Source organism: Siphateles boraxobius, unplaced genomic scaffold (assembly GCF_051911475.1).
Source record: "Siphateles boraxobius isolate OS27281-9 unplaced genomic scaffold, OSU_SipBor_1 77, whole genome shotgun sequence".
NCBI lineage: Eukaryota > Metazoa > Chordata > Actinopteri > Cypriniformes > Leuciscidae > Siphateles > Siphateles boraxobius.
Genome location: NW_027509205.1, coordinates 15,720,004 through 15,742,661, shown reverse-complemented (window position 1 = coordinate 15,742,661; position 22,658 = coordinate 15,720,004). Strand labels below are relative to the sequence as shown.

The 22,658-nt window shown below is 43.0% G+C and overlaps 1 long non-coding RNA gene across 1 annotated transcript; it reads right to left on the bottom strand.

The window, feature by feature from the left end:
• Positions 1–1,027: 1,027 nt before the first annotated feature.
• Positions 1,028–17,666, bottom strand: LOC143725829 (uncharacterized). The gene is made up of 2 exons (XR_013198339.1): positions 17,429–17,666; positions 1,028–3,467 (listed from the first exon to the last, which is right to left on the bottom strand). It is a non-coding gene; the product is annotated as an uncharacterized LOC143725829 (long non-coding RNA).
• Positions 17,667–22,658: the final 4,992 nt, after the last annotated feature.

The window sequence follows — 22,658 nt, the reverse complement described above, 5'->3', positions numbered from 1 at the left end:
CTTTATGTCATGTATTTATTTTCTGATACACTCACTCACCTCACGCGGAGGTTATGTTTTGTTTTTCCCTTGGCTAATTACATGTTTTTTTTAATTAATAGCACTATATAATAACTTTTCAGTGCTCAGGAGGCTGCTTTGTTTCTTTTATATTTCATTCATTTAGATATACCATCCAAATGAATGATTCACTAAAACAAAGTGCACAGTGCTACATATTAAAGAGACATATTAAAAACATATTTTAAATATTATACGCTATACTTTCTTTTTGCAGTCAGTTATCTAGCACAATTAATTCTTAATAAAACTATAAATCATAGCGATGACCAGCAGCTGTCATGTTTCAATGTGTTTGTTTTGAGATCTTGTTCCCCCCCGTCTTTGTGATTTTGGTTCAGTCCTGTTAGTTTTCCCGCTCCTCGTTTGTGTTCAGTTTCTTCACCTTTGTTCTGTTAATTATCCTATTAGTCCCTGTTCATTTAAGCCTTGTGTTTTCCCTCGGTGTTTGTTGGTCGTCGTCGATGTAAGGTTGTGTGTTCTTGAAGTCCTGGAGTTTCCTTTGTTTCTGTCTGTTCCTGTAAGTTTAGTTTGTAAATAAATCAACTATACTTCAGTTCCCTTGTCCTCGTCTTCGGTATCCTGCAACAACCCTGACAGCAGCATTATGTTAAATATTTTAATATACAAGCAAGATGAAACATGTTGCACAGAGATTTAAATAAATCAGTGAATCTTTTAATAAACAGATTCAATTGAACCTTCAGAATAAACTGATTCAGGAAAATGAATCGGACAAACACTTCTTGCGTTTTGCTTACACCACAAGTCATTAAAAAAAAGTTAATTAGATTACTTAGCTCTGCTAAGTTTAATTAGCTACTGTCAAGTTTTGTTTGTGTGGGAAACCATAGTACTAAAAGCATGCATTCAATAAAATAGCCTAATCATAAAATTCTGTCAGATTCAAAACTATGCTTTGTCATGTATGTTATGTGTTTGGGAGAAAAGAAAACCAAGAGAGAAATGAATGGTACAGTGATTTATGATATAACTTATGCATGTTTCCCTCAACACATTTTGTCCAGCACAATTATAAAATTTAGCCTCAGACGAATGAAAATTATCACACTTTGGCAGCCCTTTATTTTGGCTACTCTGTCGGGCTGCTGCGTTTTAAATAATTACCCTCGCTGCATCATCCATCATGTCTATTGTTTTCTTTGTTCATATTCGTCTTATGGTAAAAGGCACTGGACACATACACACAGCCTGGTTTGTTTAAAGTTGACGGCTGGAGCCACAGATATTGTAGTTGAAAAGTTGATTCTGCTTGCTAAAAATATATCCTCTAGCAAGCATCTTGTCTCGTGGTGACTGACCACAAAACCTAGCATGAGCACAAGGCTAATAATGCGCATGGTAGACGTGTTTTACACAGAGCTAGAGGGATTCAAAGCCGTGTCTGAAGATCCCAGCCTGCACTTGAATGCTCATTATGCAAGTGTTTCAAATTGAAGGTGAGAATAAGGGTGTGAATTAGGTGTAAGACAGGCAGCAGTGACACTGACAAAGTGAAAGAAGCTTCTAGAAAAGCCTCATGTTCATTCAAACCTCAACGTGTCTCTCTCTCTCTCTCTCTCTCTCTCTCTCTCTCGCTCGCTCTCTCTCTTTTCATAAATGATACATGAACCTGTGGAAGCCGTCAGAATAGGTGCTAAGATCGTATTATGGAGTGAAATCTGAACAATGAACGGACCTGAGAGTGTGACTGCTGTCGGTGCTCGTCGTGATTTCGAGGGTTCTTGTTTTAGATTCGGTCTAATGGTTGTCATGGTAGGAAGCTGTTCTCGCTGTCAGCCACAGAGCTGTGGAATCGCCATATTTTTAATTGAGTCTATCTGGCAATGCGCTAATGAGGTCTGAGACGTTGACTTGACCATTATGACTTGTCTTTGGTAATGAGGGCCTCTCACCGACCCGCGGTCAGAGCTAAAAAAAAAATCCTTATGTTTGGAGCGGCCAAAATCTCTTCCGCTTTTTCGGCAGTAATCTTTGCGCCACAGTTTTGTTAAACCAAAGCCGATACGCATTTCTTTTATTCTTTTTTTGCTATCTGCTTGAAAAACAGAAATGGCAGCCAGGATGATGCATACTCTAAATCATCAATCAATGCAATCGCTGAGGCAATTTCACACTAAATTATGTCAGAATCAATATAATGCACTCCCGTAGAAATGTGGGGAAATTATAAGATGCTGTTGCATCTCTCACATGAAAGAGGACTTAAAATGTTCTATGATTTTAAGACTGTTTCCACTGATAGACAGTCAGCAATAGCTGTTTTGTTGAAAATGGACTGACAGTCTGCCATTTCGATCTATAATGCATGCAAACTTCAATACTGTGTAGCACAATCTGGAAAATGTTTTAATCCATGTGCACACTGTATGATTTTGGCCATGATTTGGCCTCTAACACAAACTTTGTGAATCCTGAAAGATTCCTCTGATTCTAGGCTAAAATCTACAGTCTTTGACATGTTAACAGACAGCCGATTAATGATCTTTGTGATCAAATTTGACCTCAGATTAAATGCTGGCAGTGTCAGAAGTTTTGAGGCACAGTCCTGCAGTGTGACTTACAACAACAAAATCAAGAACCAATAGGAACACCAACTTTAGTACAAGAAGATGCTGTGAATTTGAAATCCACGAAAAGTTATTTGACAGCAGTGTGGAATTTTGTGTGACTGTCTCTCTGGGTTCGAAAAAAAAAAGGTCTTATAAATTAACCAGACTAAATTTGAGGGGGAGGAAGCCTCTGATGGTGCAAAACTTTCCACCTAAGTCTTGATTCTCTGTATGAAGATGATGCCACTTCCCCATTTGAAAAGTATTTCAGACTATGGGCAGTGTTGAGGGAGCATATTTCATTCATGAAAGGCTTTGTTTGATTCTAAATTCTCTCTTTTCAGCTCATTCTCTGTAAAACTCTTCTAATGATGTGGTCATTCACTCCATGTAGGCAGTGCAGCTAGTGAATTCTTTCCTGTGACACGAATATTAGCAGACACATGCACGACCCCTAAGGAATACAATGATTCAGCTGCTAAGACAGGAAATAATAAAGGCATATTTTAAGATACTACAGAACAAGACAGAAATATGTATGGTGCAAATTTGTAACATCATACACATCGTACGACCAGAGAACTGCTTTACGGCAATCCTTCAGTCACTTTGGTGCTTTCGCGCTCTGCACTTTCTTTTCTCTCGAGGCATCGACAACACAGCTGACACAGGTAAATACACGTGCTAGAAGAGTTAAGTCCACCTTAACATTCTGGTCCCACTTCGGATGCCACGATGCCATCAGGCGGTATGTCTGGTCGTAATCAGTCCTTCACTGACCAATCAGCGTCCATTAGCAGAATGCTAGCGTGTTATGGGCAACAACAACTCAACCTGTAAGAAATCAAAAGGACATGAGTACTCGTTCATTCAACTTTCGACCTATAACCCATGTTGAACTTGCAAAACCTACATTCAAATCTGAGATTTCTCAACGGCAATCGGGTGAAAGAGACAAAACTAGCCCCATAGACTCCCATCATTTTGCACTTGGACGATCGCCACCCAGTGGAACTCTGGTGGAACTATAACCAAAATTCGGTACAATAGGGCTTAACAGGGAGTGGCCAGGCTTTCCGTAGACGGGCTTTGGTTACATCCAGCCGCAGCTGCCAGCTGATGTTGAACACACCTTTTTTTTAATGAGTGAGCCATTGAATCATTAATTCAACCGATTAATTTACAAAACGGATTCATAACAAAACATTACGAAACCACCTACTTTGTGTTGCTCGGAGAGGCGTGCAACTTACGCAAACAGTTCCAAATGAAGCCACAACAGAAGTAGCTCTGTTGTGGCTTCATTTGGAACTGTTTGCGTAAGTTCAGCTAAAACAAATAAAATAATAATAATAATAATGTTTAGTAAAATATGTAAAATTGTTTCTATCATTTATATTACTCAATATCAACTTTATTATTAAACTGCTGTAAAAAAGCAATATCACACTTGTACTGTTATTCTTTAAATATAATGATATAGATCATGTTTATTTTTTGGAAGTTTAACAAAAATTGTGGTATCACTTTACAATAAGGTTTCATTAGTTAACAGTAGTTAACTACACTAGTCAACATGATGAACTCATAACTGAACTGCACTTCTACAGATTTGATTAATCTTAGTTAATGTTAATTTAAACATTTACTAAAACATTATTAAAATCAAAAGTTGTATTTGTTAACATTAGTTAATGCACTGTGAAGTAACATGAATAAACAATGAACAATTACCTAACAAATGCAGTAACAAATGTATTGCTCATGGTTAGTTTATGTTACTTAATACACTTACTAATGTTAACAAATGAAACCTTATCGTAAAGTGTTACCAATTTTTTTTTAAATTCCATTTAATAGACACTGAATTAAATACTTAGTTTAAACAAATGTACATTATTTGATAGATAAGATTAAATTAATTATATGTTAATAAGTGTTAATATTATGATGAGATTTGTTTCATATGTTTTTGATGATTTATTTGATGGCTAAACCAGAGCAATCAAACTTGTGAAATTATGTCAGATAGAAAGATATCTATTAAACAATGCATGTTTTCTGATTTCTCTATCGACCTAAAAAAACGGTTTAGGTTTTAGATTTAAATGTCCTTGCGATTTGAGCCAGCAGAGTGCTACTGTACATATTTTTGATATAAACTGAACTGACGGGGATGTGGCCTAAAAGTTCTGCACAGAGCCGCAGTGTTTCCTCAACGTAACATAATGTGTTTCAGTCTCTTACACACTCTTCTGACTTCCTCTGCTTTCTCCTTCTGCGGCCAGGCTCAGCTCAGCGCAGTCGCTCTTCTTCTCCCCCTCACCTCTCTCTCACCTTTCCATCTCTTTCAGTGCTCCGAGTGCTTGCCCTGGGACTAATTAGAGAGAAGTTGCAGCTCCAAGCGCAGCTCTGCTGACATTGGGAAGTAAGTTTCGGTGTGCACGTTTGTGTGTGCATTAAAGCGAACTCTCAGACAAAACAGCAGGATCTTTGTTTTATTATTTATCTCACTGTACCTCTCCATCACACTTTCTACCTTCCTTATTCTGTGCTGCAAACATGAAGCATCAGTGTGGGGATTTGCTTTAATATATCTACTTTAATATACGAGTAGCTTCTGCATGGAAAGCTACATTTCAAAGTAGTAAAAGTACAGGCAAGCTACTAACAGAAAGTAGCTAATGTATATTAAAAGTATATATGTAAACAGCGGCATTACTTTGTTTTAAAAAGTGGGTGGGACAAGAGTGTGTATTGTTTTGTGCAGCAATTGAAATTGATCAGATTGGACTGATTCGTGTAAGGGAACGTTTGCACGACAACGATATGCTTAAAACTGAGAAGTTTTTTCTTTAAGTTTTCCGCGTAAAGATGCCACCATTGTCAAAACGATCCCCGTTCACACGGATCTGCGAAAAGGACTAAAAACACTGTATTCTGCTGCCAGGCCATTAGATGGCGATGAAACCATAGACTGGATGAAACACAATAGACTGAACACGTAATACGCATGTGTATAAGGTCATTGTCTCCAGAGATTCGTGTTTTTATTGTTTAGTCTATACGGATACCGTTTTCACTTTGCACTTTGAAACCCGTTTACAAAACTTTGTGTTTCCAGGCACCCAAAATGCATTTGTCATGTAAATGAACGGCCAAAACGCAACAAAAGTTACGTTTTTTGTTGAAAACCGTGTTGTGTAAATGTTTACACGACACTGGTTTCAACAAAAAATTTTAACCTTTTTGTGAGTTTTGGCTGTACGTTTACACGACACTGGTTTCAACAAAAAAAATTTAAACTTTTTATGGGCTTTGGCTGTATGTTTACACGACAGTGGCATTTTGGGTTGCTGAAGATGCAAAGTTTTGTAAACGGGTTTCAAAGTGCAAGTTTTTGAAAACGATCTCCATGTAAACAATAACAACGCGAACCTCTGAAGACGATGACATCATGCACATGCTTACTGTACGGTCACACCGCCGCTGACTTGTCAAAAAATACGGGGAAGCTTGTTGACGCTTTGGTCACTCTGACGTAGCAGGGAGAAGAGAAGTGTCACAACATGAAATGTTACATGAGATAGACTGTGTGCTCGAGCTTCGTGTCTTTTGCCGCGTCTCGCGCATGTCACAACGTTTTTAAAAAAACGCATCATTCAAGTTAAAATAAGTTCAACTTTAAGAACAAAAATGTAAACTATCCCAGCTATTTTATCCCATGCCTCGTTCTTTTGTAACTGGTCCCAATAAGCAAACAACGTCATATCATAAATGATAGGAAACTCAGCAACGGCGATTATTAGCTTCTCCTCCATTTTCTCTGAACTAATGTTTTGGCAGGAACGAAAGTTTACATCGTATGTTTCTCCGGAATCAGCCAGCGCGGAGGACGTCTATATTCCGATTGGTTGCTGGCTTTGCCGCTGCTTGCCGCTGAACCGTGTCATATCTCATTACCATAAAGTTGAGCTACTTTCAACTTTCTGATTGACGCTCAAAACGCAACACCAATGGATTTGACGCTCCTTGAACCTGAGAGAAGCCAGCTTCCATTGAAAATGAATGACTTCCGGTAGCTTTGGAAGCTCAAGTTGGCGGCGGTGTGAACGTACAGTTACATGTTCAATCTATAGTGTTTCATCGCCATCTAATGGCCTGGCAGCAGAATACAACATATTTTGTCGTGTTCGCGGATCCTTATGCGGAAAACACAAAGGAAAAACTTAAGAACTTAAAACTTAAAAACTTAACTTAGCTTATACGTACCCTTAGTTCCTTACTCTCCAGCATGGTTTGGTATGATTGTTTAGATGAGACTTTGCATCTAATTGGTGAACTGACATGTTTTTACAGAGCTGCACAGCACATTAAGAATTCAGATTACAATATTCTATTGTGAGACATGATACTTTAAACAAGGGATAATACGGCAGTCTGTGAGCAAATCAATGTAATTGATTGTATGCAGCTTTGTGGAATCCACAACGCACTTCATGCATACATCATTTATCACATCAACTAAACCACATCCCTGCGGTGCCTTTGTTGTAACAAAATTGTACTGCATCTTTATACTGGCCAACAAATACAGTGCCAATTATCATCTAATTAATCTTCCTAATAAGGCTTTGGTTACGCACCAACAACCACACAATTTTACAAGCCTCCTGATGCTGTATATAGATTATTTAACCTGAGATTAGTATAATTCAGAGGCCAGGATTACAGTGGTACGGGGTGTTATTGATCCAGAGCACTGAGCTGTGTCAATGGCAGACAGCACAGACATTTACTTGTTTTCTGCAGCGAGATGTTCTGTTCTTTGAGGAGAGAGGGCCGGTGGACCCGGGCCGGTCGATACCACATACAGCCTATCAGCACAGCTAAGCTGACTGTTACCAGCACTAATGCATAAACACAGGATTACAGGAGCTGTCTGGAGGACAACCGATGGACATGGCGTAACTATTGACAAGATGTGCATTACTAGGAAATGTTTTATGACTAAGTTATTTGTGTAACTTGATTTACCCAAGTAGGGCGTATTCCTGGGACAAAAATTCATAATCCAATCAGGTTTTAGGTGTCTACTTGCACCAAACCCTCTCTGTTCTTACTAGACCTTCACTATAGGCTACTGTGATTCCACACAACCTTTCAGTTCTAGCAGCTACATCATACACCCAAGGACAGTTATTATTGGGGGGGGGATAGTCCACTTTAGACATTCTACTAACTCTAGGTAGCCTACTGTAACTTACATGTCAACTAACTGTCATTACCGTATTAGTAGACTGCACACTTAATATTTGCTTACTAATCTGACATTCTTATTCAATAAGTAACTTGGCAACTACAAGTCAACTTATTCTACAAATGCCTAGTTCACACTACAGGATTTTAACCCCAATTTGCAAGTTAACGAGCTCGCCGACAGGTCGGGCTGTAATCGCGTGCAAATCTGCGGTGATCCGCGCTTGCCAGTCTTTATGTGTGAAATACTAAACGACGCATCAAAAACGCTCGCTGACACCTCGCCGACACCAGACAAATATCTAGCATGCTGAATATCTGGAGCTGTCGGCCGACTCGATAGCCTTTGGTGTCACTTGTCGCGACGAGCAACAGCCAATGATCAGCTTGTTATCACATTACACAAGCCTTTTGTATTTGTAACCATCGTTGCCAAACCACAACACAAGCAGGCAGCTGCTTTTTCATTATAAACATGTTTATAATCACCTCCAACTCTCTCTGTAGCACAGACAATCCCTGCTGCCCACATGTGCTTATCCATCCTTTCACCCATATTGGGTTTTTTTTCGGGGTTTGTCCCGGCGTCCATTTTCAAATTGACAACTCCAATTTCGCGTCATTTCCCATTCCACTTCTCGCGTGTGTTTTCGTGACAAACGTGGTTTGGGGACTGGATAGAGTCGTTGTGTGACAGAGTTGTTGTCAGCTCGTGTAGTGTGTAACCCCCTGTTGCAGATCATTTATGTAGTGTCACATAGTGTGACCCAGAGCAAGTCATGTAGTCTAAACAGCACAGCGATCTGCCGACGTTGTGTAGTGTGAACTAGGCATAACCCATCCATAACCCAACAGTCTACTACAGTCTACTAATAGTCTAATGAGAGTTGCAAAGTTACTTTTAGTTAGTAGAATGTCGATTACGTGGACTAAGTAGAGTATCGAAATAAAGTGGAACCATATAGGCTAGCCTATACACATACATATAAAATTATTTTTTTAAAGGGGTCATGACATGGTTTTTTGTATTGTTTTATTATGTTCCCTTAGGTGCAATTATAGTATTACTATAGTTTTTTGTACAAAAAAATTTGATTTATAGGGGTGACCCCGAATAGTCGAAGATTCGATGCTTCGATAGGAGGAGCCTGATTCGACAACCAATCTCACGGTCGAATCTTCGCAGATGTGTTATTAAACGAGGATTATGTCATTTTGGCTATATGAGTGTGCTCAATGTCTGATTTCACATAGAACTACTGGTTCTCTTACGAGAGGTTCTCTCGTATTGCGTAAGTTTAGCTTACGCTACGGGAAAGATTCATCTTCTCGAGATACTGAAGCCAAAAAATTATCCTTAATTTTGTATACCTTGTCAACGCAGTGCAGCAGCTAGCAGACCTAGAGCAGGCCATCTCGCATGCTCATTGGCTGCCCTGCAGGCAACTGCTGCAGCCTACCAGTGAGCCCGGCGTGACGTCACGCCCAATGAAGGGCGCCCGCGCCTTTATAGCGTCACAGCCCGCCAGATAGGCGTGGCTCAGCATATAAAATAGGGGCTGTAGGCTGAATTCTCTGATTTTTCGACTCTTCAGCGAGCTCTTCGCATCGCTGGATTTGAGAGAAGCCACCGCCGCCGTCGAACAGCGAACAGCCAGCCTAGGACAGCGCTGAGGAAGCCGGCCGTCTTCGCCACCTTCAGCCATCCGTGCGAGCTACGCTATCCGGCGACGTATCCTTTTTTGCTATTATTCTAAAAGAGCAGCGAGCGTCTTTTTAAAGATGCCTCGCACTTCCTGTGGCTCGTGTAAAGCCCCGCTCAGCGCCGGAGACCGCCACCTGATCTGCGCTCTCTGCCTGGGCCTGGAACACGCAGAGCTCGCCCTCGCGTCCGGGGGCTGCGAGCTCTGTGAGGAGCTTCCGCTGTCGACCCTGCGGGCTCGACTCGAAGCTTTCAACACCGCAGCAGTCACTCCGCCCCCTGTGGGACCGCGCAGAAAGAAGCGCCGTTCCCTGAGACAGCCGGAACCGGTGGCCACAGCGACGCGCTCGCCGGAGAACTTCCCTCGAGCCTCGCTCTCGCCTTCCCCACCTCTCCTCACCGACGCGCAGCTGCCGCTTGCGAGCCTCACTGCCATCGCTTCGGAGGATGAGTCCGAGGGACACGTCACAAGAGACTGCTGCTCTATCCTGGCATCAGACAGCGAGGAATGGTCGCTTCACTCCGCCTCCTCGTCAATCCAGGAATCCACCCGTACCCGCGCTGGAGCTGACGCGGAACTTATGCGCCTGCTGACGCAAGCTGTTGACCGTCTCGGGCTCGAGTGGTCGCTGCCGAAGGAACCCGCGCCGAACAGGCTCCACGGCTGCTTCCTTCAAAGTCGCCGCCGCGCAGTTTCAGAAACTACGCCCGCTCCATTCCTGCCGGAACTTCATGCGGAGCTGACGAAGTCATGGAATACACCGTTTTCTGCTAGACTTCAGTCACAGGCCTCCGCGTCGCTCTCCCGAGTGGACGGCGCCGCCGAGAAAGGGTACACAGCGATTCCCCCAGTGGAAGAGGCGGTAGCAGCGCATATTTGCCCGCCCTCCGCGAGATGGCGGTCACGGTCAGCCCTCCCGTCTAAAGCCTGCAGAGCCACTTCCGCCTTGGTCGGCCGCGCTTATGCCGCCTCCGGCCAGGCCGCGTCTGCTCTACACTCGATGGCTGTGCTTCAGATCCTGCAAGTCGACCTCCTCCATGAATGGGATGAGAAGGGCCGGGACCCAGCTGCGGTTACGGATTTGAGAAGCGCGACGGATCTCTCTCTCCGCGCCACCAAAGCCGCAGCCCAAGCCATCGGACGAGCCATGGCCGCGTTGACCGTGACGGAGAGGCACCTCTGGTTAACGCTTGCGGATATGAGGGAAACTGAGCGAGCCACCTTTCTGAACGCGCCGCTTTCCCCCACTGGTCTTTTCGGCCCAGCGGTGAACGGGATTGTTGACCGCTTCTCTGTGGTACAAAAGACCACGCAGGCCATGAACCTCTTCCTGCCGCAACGCTCGAGTTCTGCCACAGACGCGCGAGAGACAAAGCCAGCCTCCTGTGCGAACCAGCACCCAGCGTCCAGCACAGCCTCAGCCTTCGCGGCGACGTCAGGGCGGCCGCCCTAGATCGCGCTCAGACAGCCGTCACAGACCGCCGCCCCCCAGAGGGCCTCGGCAAAGAATCACGCTGAAGTCCGAGCACGCGAAGCCCTCCTAACAGCGAGAGAGAAAAGACGCGCGTGTCCCGCTGCGGCCGGACCGCCGTCAAAGTTCATTTCCCTGTCAGTCCCCTTCGAACAGGCTACTGCAGTGGTTCAACTAGCAGCCAACGAGCCGGTTTATTCACCCTCTCGCCTGCACACAAACGCCGTTTTCACGGCGACCCAGAGAAATCTCAAAAAGAGTATAATGTCTGGTCCGGCTCACGCCGTCAGTGTTTTAAGTGTAGTGAATGTGCCCACGCCCCAGTGTTCACCCCTACACATAAGCACCCCAAATCCCGTGTCACTCACAGAGCACACTCTCATAAAGCGCAGAAAAGCCGCTCGAGTGTTGAATGTAAGAAATGTGTCCACAGGTCTGTGCCCACTATCTGCCCGCTCTGTTACACGATCAAAGAAGCAGGTTATGAACGTAAGTCTCGTGCCCGCCAGAGAGCGCTCACGCTTGCTATCACAAACCTCCCCCCCGGGCCCCGCCTGCGCGTTTAAGTGTTATCACAAAACACAGGGCGTTAATAAAGCGCTCCCCATCTATTATGATCGAGGCGTCAGATACAGTTGTAAGTCTCGTGCCCGCGTGCGCGCGCTCACACTTACAGAGAGCTCTTCCGCCCAGAGCGCTGCTCGCGCGTCAAAGTGTGGTAAAAGTATGTTCCCCATCCCTTATGATCGGGACATCTCACATAAGTCAGCCGGCTGTCAGCGAGCGGCCATTGCCCAGAACTGAGAGCGCGCGCGCCACACTCTCGGCTCCAGTTCAGTTTCACAAGCCCGCAAATGGCGGCGGTCTGAACCCGGAGGCCATTCGCCCCCTAGCGGCTCACATAGCTGCGTGGGAAACTATCCCAGGGATCTCAGAATGGGTGTTGAGCACAATAAAGCAGGCCTATACACTTCAATTCATTCGCCGTCCCCCGCGCTTTCAAGCCCGGACCGCGACGATAGTGAATGCGGAAGTAGCACACCTACTTCACGCAGAAATAGCAAAGCTGCTGTGCAAAGGGGCTATAGAAAAGGTACCGCCTTCTCTGAGCGAGTCAGGTTTTTACAGCCGATATTTTCTCGTACCCAAGAAGGACGGAGCCTTCAGACCTATTCTAGATCTGAGATATTTGAACAAAGTGCTTGCAAAAAGACCGTTCAAAATGCTTACGACCAGGAAAATCCTCGCGCACGTTCGCCCGAGGGACTGGTTTATTTCTCTAGATCTGAAGGATGCCTATTTTCAGATTCAGATAGTACCCCGTCACAGGCAATTTTTGAGATTCGCCTTCGACGGTCAGGCATATCAATACACCGTCCTGCCGTTCGGCCTGTCCCTGGCACCCCGTACATTTACAAAGTGCATGGACGCGGCGCTCGCCCCCCTGAGAAGTCAGGGGCTGCGCATAATGAACTATCTGGACGATTGGCTGATATTGGCACAGTCAGAGACAGAACTACTATCTCACAGAACAGTGCTTCTCAGTCATCTGGAAAGCTTGGGTCTCACGGTCAACTGGACCAAGAGCTCATTACTGCCCAGCCAGTCAATTTCGTTTTTAGGAATAGAACTGGACTCGGTGACCATGACGGCTCGTTTATCGACACAGCGCGCACGCCGTGTTCGCCACCTAGCCGCATCTTTCCAGAAGGGCAGCTTTCTCCCCTTGAAAACATTTCAAAGGATGTTGGGCTGTATGGCATCAGCTGCAGCGGTGCTCCAGCTGGGCCTACTGCGCATGCGCCCGCTCCAACGCTGGTTGAACGCTCGCGCGCCTCGCCGAGCCTGGGTGTCTGGCGTCCAGAAAATCAGAGTGACTCAGACCTGCATAACAGCTCTGCAGCCCTGGTTAGTGGCCGACTGGTACCAGCAGGGAGTAATGATGGGAACCATCTCTTATCGGAAGGTCATCTCGACAGACGCGTCCAACTCGGGTTGGGGCGCGCTGTTCGAGGGCAGACCGGCCTTTGGCCAGTGGTCAGACCAGGAGAAGGGTTTTCACATAAACTGTCTGGAAATGATAGCGGTCGAGAACGCGCTGAAGTGCTTCCTCCCGTTCATACAGGACCAGCATGTTCTTGTCTGCTCGGACAACACATCTGTGGTATCCTATGTAAACCGTCAGGGCGGGGTCAGATCCAGAAAACAGATGCAATCTGACGGAACGCCTCCTTATTTGGTCACAGATGAACCTGCGCTCGCTGAGGGCGGCGCATGTGCCTGGCCATTTGAACGACGGCCCAGACAAACTGTCCAGGGACAATGTTCCCCCAGGGGAATGGTCCCTGCACCCCCAAACGGTCCAGAAACTGTGGCGCCTATTCGGCAGAGTGGAAGTCGACCTGTTTGCGTCAAAAGACAACGCTCAATGCCCGACGTTCTTCTCGAAGGATGAGGACGCGCTGGCCCAGGTTTGGCCCAGCCTCCCGCTATATGCTTTCCCTCCGGTCTCTCTGTTGCCACAGGTGATCAAGAGGATCAGGGAAACGCGCCATTCGGTGCTCCTCATAGCCCCGCGTTGGGAGAATCAGACTTGGTTCCCGGAACTGGCACGGCTGTCACATACAGCTCCGTGGCCGATTCCGGTGAGGGCAGATCTCCTCTCTCAGGCTCGCGGCACGATCTGGCATCCCCATCCAGAGCGCTGGTCTCTGCATGCATGGTTGATCAACGGGTACTCGTTGCCCTGCCAGAAGGAGTGAGGAACACGATCACGCAGTCTAGAGCCCCTTCCACGAGAAGGCTCTACGCGTCTAAATGGTCGGTGTTCTCTAGATGGTGCACCGACAGAGGTCTGGACCCGCGGACATGCGGGGTGGCGCAGCTGCTCACCTTCCTACAAGAGCTGTTGGATAAGGGAAGGTCCCCATCCACACTCAAAGTATACGTGGCGGCCGTGGCAGCGTTCGCGGAATCGACGCACGGCCAGTCACTGGGAAGACATGAGTTGGTCATCCGCTTCCTTAGAGGAGCTAGAAGGATGAATCCGCCGCGCCCGCCGTCGGTTCCCATGTGGGTTGTTTCATTGGTCCTCGAGGCCCTGAAAGCTTTTCCATTTGAACCACTAGACTCCGTGGGGTTGAAATATCTATCACTAAAAAACGTTTTTCTGACTGCACTGTCGTCTGTAAAACGTGTAGGGGATCTGCACGCGCTGTCTGTCAGCGCGTCGTGTCTTGAGTTCGGACCAAATGACTCTAAAGTCATCCTCAGACCTAGACATGGTTATGTCCCTAAAGTGATGGGCACTCCATTCAGAGCGCAAGTTATTTCGCTGTCAGCTCTCCCAGCATCTGACAGCGAAAGTGATGTGAATCTCCTCTGCCCTGTCAGAGCGCTGAGATTTTACATTACGCGCTCCGCCTGCTTCAGGCGTTCGGAACAGCTTTTCGTTTCGTTTGGTGGGCGCGCCAAGGGGCTTGCCTCCTCGAAACAGAGCCTGTCCAGATGGATAGTGGACGCTATAGCGGCAGCTTACGCGTCAAAAGGTCTGCAATGCCCTCTGGGCATCAGGGCTCATTCCACGAGAGGCGTGGCCTCGTCGTGGGCATGGTCCAGTGGAATTTCTATCCATGACATATGTGTAGTGGCGGGCTGGAGCTCCCCGTCTACCTTTGTCAGGTTTTATAACCTAGAAGTTCCTGCCTTGCAGGCTAAACTGTTGTCAGTCTGAAAAAGAGGTGTATTCTGCCCAGATCTCCTGCTCAGATCACTTTCATGACTCAGCTCTCCTGGTTGAGCTGCACTAAGTAGGGTATGTGCCATATGACTATACAGACCGGCGCGCTGCTCTGTATTCCCTATGTGTGCTTATGTACAAGTGATGGCCCGCGTGACTGGCCACCTTATTTTTTCCACTTATGGGGTTCCCCTCAAGCTCGGGGTCTCATGTGGATGCTTGGCGCGCACGGCGTTGACAAAGTGTTCCCGTAGCGTAAGCTAAACTTACGCAATACGAGAGAACCTCTCGTAAGAGAACGATACTCGGTTACTAACGTAACCTCGGTTCTCTCTAGAGAGGGAACGAGTATTGCGTAACCGGCCGTGCTCGCGCCACGAGCGACTTCGCTTCAGTCGTCGAAAAACCAGAGAATTCAGCCTACAGCCCCTATTTTATACGCTAAAATAGGCTGTGGCGCTATAAAGGCGCGGGCGCCCTTCATTGGGCGTGACGTCACGCCGGGCTCACTGGTAGGCTGCAGCAGTTGCCCGCAGGGCAGCCAATGAGCACGTGAGATGGCCTGCTCTAGGTCTGCTAGCTGCTGCACTGCGTTGACAAGGTATACAAAATTAAGGATAATTTTTTGGCTTCAGTATCTCGAGAAGATGAATCTTTCCCGTAGCGTAAGCTAAACTTACGCAATACTCGTTCCCTCTCTAGAGAGAACCGAGGTTACTTTAGTAACCGAGTATCGTTTTCTGTCAATACGTTAATATACAGCCTATTATGATAATGCTGTCAATAAAAATGTGCAAAGAAAGAAGCTTTTAATAAATATTTTGTAACGTGCGTGCAGCGTGAATAAATCCAAACACCCCGTGACAGATTTAAGTTTCACTTTCGATCCGTGACCGACAGAGGAGCGTCTTGTCAGCAGGATTTAAATCTTTAAAAATGTCTGGGATAAGAAAATCTAAATGCACACCATCAGAAAGGATATTCTCCAAGGCTGGATTTTCATTTTCATCAGGAAAACCATGATCGCACTTCTGCCGGCCAACGTTAACAGGTTGGTTTTCCTCGGGACGTTCTAAAATGCTTAACGTGAAAAAAGCTTTTAAAACGCTTAAATGGCACTTTTACGTGCTTAATGTATGTATACGGTAGGCTACACACCTTAAGATACCATTCTATGAGCAGATAAGCAGATGAACCCAGAATATGAACGCAACGCGTTTCTCCTATAGAAAGTCACGTAGGCCTAAAGCTTTTTCTTTAACGGTTTTCTATGGGAGGAAAATGCTTAACGTAGCCTATAATAAAACGCGCTGCGTTCATATTCTGGGCTCATCTGCTTTTCTGTAGGCTATATAGTATGCTTTATTAATAAGGTGTGTACAGAATTTGATCTTTTAATATAACAGTTTTAGGACAAAGCCGTACGCGTTTTTCACGTTAAGCGTTTTAGAATGTATTTTATCCGCGCACACAATTTGAAAAGACTCAAACGGACACAGGCCGAGTGAAAGACTGGATTTTGTTTTTTCGATCAGGTATGGGTACAAGTGATTTCAAAACATTTCTAAATTCTTCTAACATTTCTAAATTCTACGCCCCTGCTGTGAACATGTTTAGCTAAAAAGACTGCCGCTCCAGTTTAGCGTTTATTGTTGTTTCTGCAGTTAAAAAGACAAAGTTGACAATCCTGGCCATACTTTCGTTATTTTAATAATTTCTTTATTTTTATTTTATTAATTGATCACTCAGGGTAATCTACTTTAACTATCTGTGACTTGTGTTTTGAATATTTGTTCCCCTGCACTTTAGGCATTTTGCACACATTTGTTCTGCTTCTTGTGGCTTGATTCTGACTTATTTCGTTTTGTATTTTTATTTATTATAAATGAATATTGTGTTCTTAATTGTTGATTATTTTTCAGTGCATCGATGTTGCGCTATAGGCATACTTAGAGCATGCTCATACAGGCAATTCAGCCGATTTAATTTGCATGTGAAATGCAAATCCTATCTGCAGTGCGGCCTTTCTGCAGTTATTTATGTTATTTCTTAGTTTTATTGATCCAAAATCTTTTTATACATTTGATTCTATATCTTTGTGTGATGTTCTGTACATCCCGGCTTTAATATGTTAAAGCCCCGCCCCCTCCCCAACACCACACACATGATTCGACTATTAGTCGACTATAGGCAGGACTTGACGAATCTGATTCGACTATGAAAATCCTTAGTCGGGGACACCCCTAGTGATTTATGACCTTTTCCCACCCTGTTTCTCACCTCTGATTCAAACAGTCTGTTTTGGAGGTGTTTCCCCTTTAAGAGTTCAGTGTTAACTCCCGCTGTTATGATTGGCTAACGTCAGTGCTGCTTATGCATAAATTATTAACGTTTATCATCACAATGCTCCACCACGTGAAACTTCGGTCTTCCGATCTTTTACCATCGTGTCAATTCTCAATTGATTTTGATTCAAATGCGCGAGGGAGAGAGAGAGAGAGAGGGAGAGAGAGAGAGAGAGAGAGAGAGAGAGAGTTTGAAGGCGCGCGCGCGGCCGGGGCTTTCTCTCTCTCTCTGCTCGTTCTTCAGTAACATGCCCTGTCACACTCATCTGATCACTCACCGTTCAAATTAAGCTTTGGCGGGCTGCATATGCTGCAAATAAACTGCATCCGACTGTTTTCCCTTAAGTCTGGATCGTTCGGCAGCGTATTCAAAGACTCAAACAGGAACAGCACATCTGCGTAGCATCGCAGTCATCTTGTAAACAGACCCACTCGCTGCACGACAACGCATGCGATGATGCGACATGAGGGGTAGATGTCTTGCGCTGGAGGCCGCCATATGCAAACGACTGGTACGTCACTTCGCACCGTGACGTCACTTCATACCATGGATCTAGAACATCCTGTTAGAGCTTGATTAAATAAATGCTTCGTTTATAATGGGGAGGACGTCTTAAGCTATGAAACTTGCATGAAGTTTTAATAGTACATAGATCTCTTATATACCAAAAGATCAAGGCAAATTTGGTTTCTCATCCCAGCAAACAAATTTAGGTTCTGGGAACGTTAGTTTTTGGTTCCCAGAACGTTCCTAGAACTTTCCCTTAACGTTAGGGGAACGTTCCCGGAACGTTTTCCTTACGTTATAAAAATGGAACCTAAAAATAACCTACATGGAACGTTCCTATAACGTTCTTGTTTGGTTCCCAAAAAAATAACCTCATGGGACCATTCGGGAACGTTAGGGGAACGTTCTGTGTTTACTGGGATGTCATGACCCCTTTAACCGGTTATTTCAAATGAACTGACACATTGAATTTAATTGGACTGTATTTTAGTAGCTGTTCAGTCAGACAAAAACACATAGACATTAATATAAATAGATAGCCAGCTGCTTTTGGGTGGTTTCCAGGGCATTGCTAGGGTGCTGCTAAGGCTTGATAAAAACTGAAAGATATTTCTAGTTTGTGTAGCTGAGTGCAGTTGCAGTGGAAAAAAATAAGCAGTTCTGCCTCATTACACCACAATTTCATCACCGATACGCAATCAATCCCGCCGACCCACTGACCAGAGATCAGAGCCAAAGGAAAACAAGACATGAGCAACTCCACCTGTGGATGACCCCAGATCAGGTCAGGCCACATGGGGTAAATGGAACGTTACTAACACCAGCAGGATCTACTGACCCAGGATCAGGTGAGGGCAGACGCTGAGGAAATGAGACGTGAGTAATGCCACTGTCAGGAACTGACCTGAGACCAGATGCAGAAAGAAAGAAGACGTGACCGTAATGATGACCACTGGAGGGTGCGCTCTTCTCTCTCTTTGGTTATTTGTTTATCATTAGCTCTAGCGCTGATATATGGGCTAATAGTGCGGAAAATGATTTCTTGAACGTCTATGGCTAATGATGAGTTTTCATTTTTAACGTGGCTTGTATTATTAAAGCATAAATATGTTTAGTGCTTGAGGAAAACAAAGAAAGTGCAACCAGAAAAGGCACTCCACAGCATATGCCAGATCTTTTTTTCTGAGATCATGATGAATTCTGGGTACTCTCTGAAAGGTACATGATGCAAGGTTGATTTGATCAGACAATGACGCAGTTCTTTCATTTCTTTCCTCTTTCAATTTTGTTGTCTGAGAAGTGTAGCCGTGGAACAGCTTAGGAAAGAGAGAGAAAGGCCTCGACAGGCAACAAACCTCATGTAAAATGCATAGAAAGCTGCGATGTCAGTTTACTACAGCACACTCTGCAGTGAATGCCCATGTTCTGCACTGAAGTTCTCGTTCGTAAACTGTTTTTGGCACTGGAGCGGCTCTCCTCACCCTGTTAGACTTCATCAGCAAACCTCACACCAAACTGCGATCCGTGACATGCAACTTCATTACAACATCTGAACTCTTAAGAGATGATGATGAACTTTAGTGCATTTTTATTATATGGGCACATACATGGATGCCTTTTTTTTTGGTTAAAAAATACAAATATAAAAATAAATAAAAAGGCAATTGCTACTTAATTTTTCCCAATATATAATATCGGAAATATCTTAATATAGGCTATCTTATAATATCTTAATATATCTTAATATGTGACTTTCTCAAAATGTCAACCTTATAATTGCAACTTATTTTTTATTTAATTTTAATTGCAACCACAGTATATCTTTCTAATTTTGTACCTTCTAATGTAACTATATCTCAAAAATTCAACTTTTTAATAGTAACTTCATATTTCACAATTGACTTTATACTTCAGCTGTGATTTTATATTTCTCATTACTTAATTTGTCCACAATTGTGACTTTATTTCTTGTAATTGTATTTTTTAAAATGGTGACTATATCTCACAACATTTTAATTATTGCGACTTTATTTCTCATAATAGTATTTTTTTAGTTGTGACTTCATATCTCACAACTGACTTTTTATTTACATAATTGTGACTATTTCTCATAAAGTCTTTTTTTAATAATTGACTTTATTTCTCACAATTGCAAACTGTATTTCTCACAACTGCAAGTTTTCATCACAATTGTGACTCTCTTCTGATTGTGACTTGATATTTAACAATTGACTAAATATGTTCATAATTGAGACTTTATTTCCTATAATTAAATACAACTGCAAAACGTATTTCTCACAACTTCATGTTTATCTTATAATTGTGACTTTATTTCTTCTAATTGTGACTTAATATCTAACAATTGACTTTATTTTCATAATTGTGACTATTTCTCATAATGGTAATTTTTTATAATAGTGACTATATCAAACATTTGTAACTGTATTTCTCACAACTGCACGTTTATATTACAATTGTGACTTTATTTCTTGTAATTGTGACTTAATATCTAACAGTTTACTTTTTATTTTCTGAATTGCGATGCGACCTTATTTCTTGTAATTGTGACTTAATTTCTAACAATTGACGTTTTTTGTGAATAGTATCTTTAGAATTGTGACTTTATATCTCACAATATAATTGTATTTGTCACAATTGCAATTTTATATATCACAATTAACTTTATTTTTTTGAAATTGTGACCTTATATCTCACATTTGACAAGATTTTCATAATTGTGACTTTAAGTCATTTTTTATAACTTCAACTTTACAACTTTGTTTCTTGCAATTGCAACTTTATATATAATACCTGATTTTATTTCTTATTTTACACTTTATCTTACCAGTTTATTTATTTTTTTGCTCTTAGGCAGAAATGGGTTTCTATACTCGTGATTTGATATAAAAGATACGAAGCGTTCCCCACAAGAAATGCACGCGGTTGCTCACATGACATCCGACTTTTGTTTTAAATTTCATGCTTGTATTTGTCAGCAGGTGGTCGTAGTGTGGAAATAACCTCTAAACAGTGGCCTTCATTGCTTTGACTCTAACTTTTTGTGGAAAGACTGCTGAGAGGACATGCATTTGAATTCCACACATCAAATCACCATAACTGCAATCAATGTTGACATGCCGGTGGTCGAAGGGGCCGCAGTTGCTGCTGTTAAATCATCCTGCTTTATCAAGCCTTTGAAGGGTTTAGAGTGCACTGAGACCCCCTCCCCGTAAACACGGACACACACACGCCAGCATACTATCTCTGGATCCGCAGAAAGGTTCTCTGTTGCTTCATAGATCTGGTTTGGTGTGCTCACATCCCGAAATGCAATGCTTCCCTTATCTCTGCGAACCATAAAGAACCACCATGTAAATCCCCCGTTGATAAATTGAAAGATTGCAAAGCGTTTGCGCCCTCTTCATTGCTCTCATTAAGTTCGGTTCATTTGCATCATCACCAATCTTTTGTTAGCTACATATTGAGATTCAAAGTCATGGGGAATCGGCGTATATGAAAACTTTTAAAACTCTAAACAAATTGGTTTGCATGACCTTATTTCACGTGTCACCTTTTCTTCCGGCGTAATGAAATTTATGTCCCGGCTAGATAATTAAATGCCTTTGTTTGAGTGATTTTTTAAGTGTTTAAAAGTATTGTCTTCAAATTTATGATGAAATAATGCTGTTATTGAAAACCGAGCAATTGCTGAAAGAGTTTTTGGGAAAGAGAGCACGGCCAAATGATGTCACCGAAAGCGTTCACTGTTTATCTAAAGTGTTGTATTAAAGTCTGTACTTATGCCAGGAAGTTTAAGGATAATGTAAAAGATTACAAAAGCCTCTGCGTAAGTCTAACAACAGTAATGATGTTTATGCTTAAAGTTCCCCTGTAGTCAATAGTTGTAGTATCCCTTAAAACTAATATTTGATCAACAAAATGACATATTTAAAAAAAAAAAAATCCTTGAAAAAAAAATATTCATGCCTTAAAATAACTTGAATGTAGCCTAACTCTACACCCTTGCCTCATTTAGTTTACGTAGTTCTATGAATATGCAAATTAGCCCCACCCCACTCACTCACACCAGCTCAGAGATCCACTCGTTGATGATCACACGTTGACCTGATTGGTTACAAGGTAGTTTGTGACGTCAGAAACACCAGCGATTTCAAACAGTGTTTTTGATACTGTCTTTGGTTCACTGCAGTTTTAAGGAGAAAATACTCAGCAATGGTGTTGACTTATGAATTTGCCTATGGTTTGTCTTAAAGCATATTAAAAACACTACATAGACATATAAACAATATTAAAAGCTTGATTTGCACCACAGGAGGACTTTAAAACAAGCAAGAATTTGCCAAGAGCTAAGACAACAATTTTGTAGAAACAGTGACACATTTTGTCAGAATTCTATGAATAGGAAGTTCAAAAGAACAGCGTTTGTTTGAAATAGAAATATTCTCTAACATTGTAAATGTATTTACTGTCACTGAACAATTCAATGCATCCTTGATGATGATATTAATTTTTATTTTCTTTCTTTAATTTTTTTTAATCTTACTTGCCCCAAACTTTTGAATGTTAGTGTATTTAGGTTTCCACAACAATATTAAGCAGCTCATCTGTTTTCAACATTGATAATAATAATAATAATAATAATAAATGTTTCTTGAGCAGCAAATCAGAATGATTTCTGAAGGATCATGTGACAGACTGGAGTAATGATGCCGAAAATACAGCTTTGATCATAGAAATAAAATATATTTTAAAGTATATTAAAATGAGAAAACCGTTATTTTAAATTGTAATACAATTTTACAATATTTTTTTTTCTGAATTTTTGATCAAATAAATGCAAGCTTGATATATATATATATATATATGTAACCCCTCCAGCTGGGTCCTGCTCGCCCTGCTCTGTGCGGACCTCAAACCCAGGTCTCCGGTGTGAGAGTCAGTCACTCTAACAAGTAGGCGTTTGACTGTACAAGTAGTTT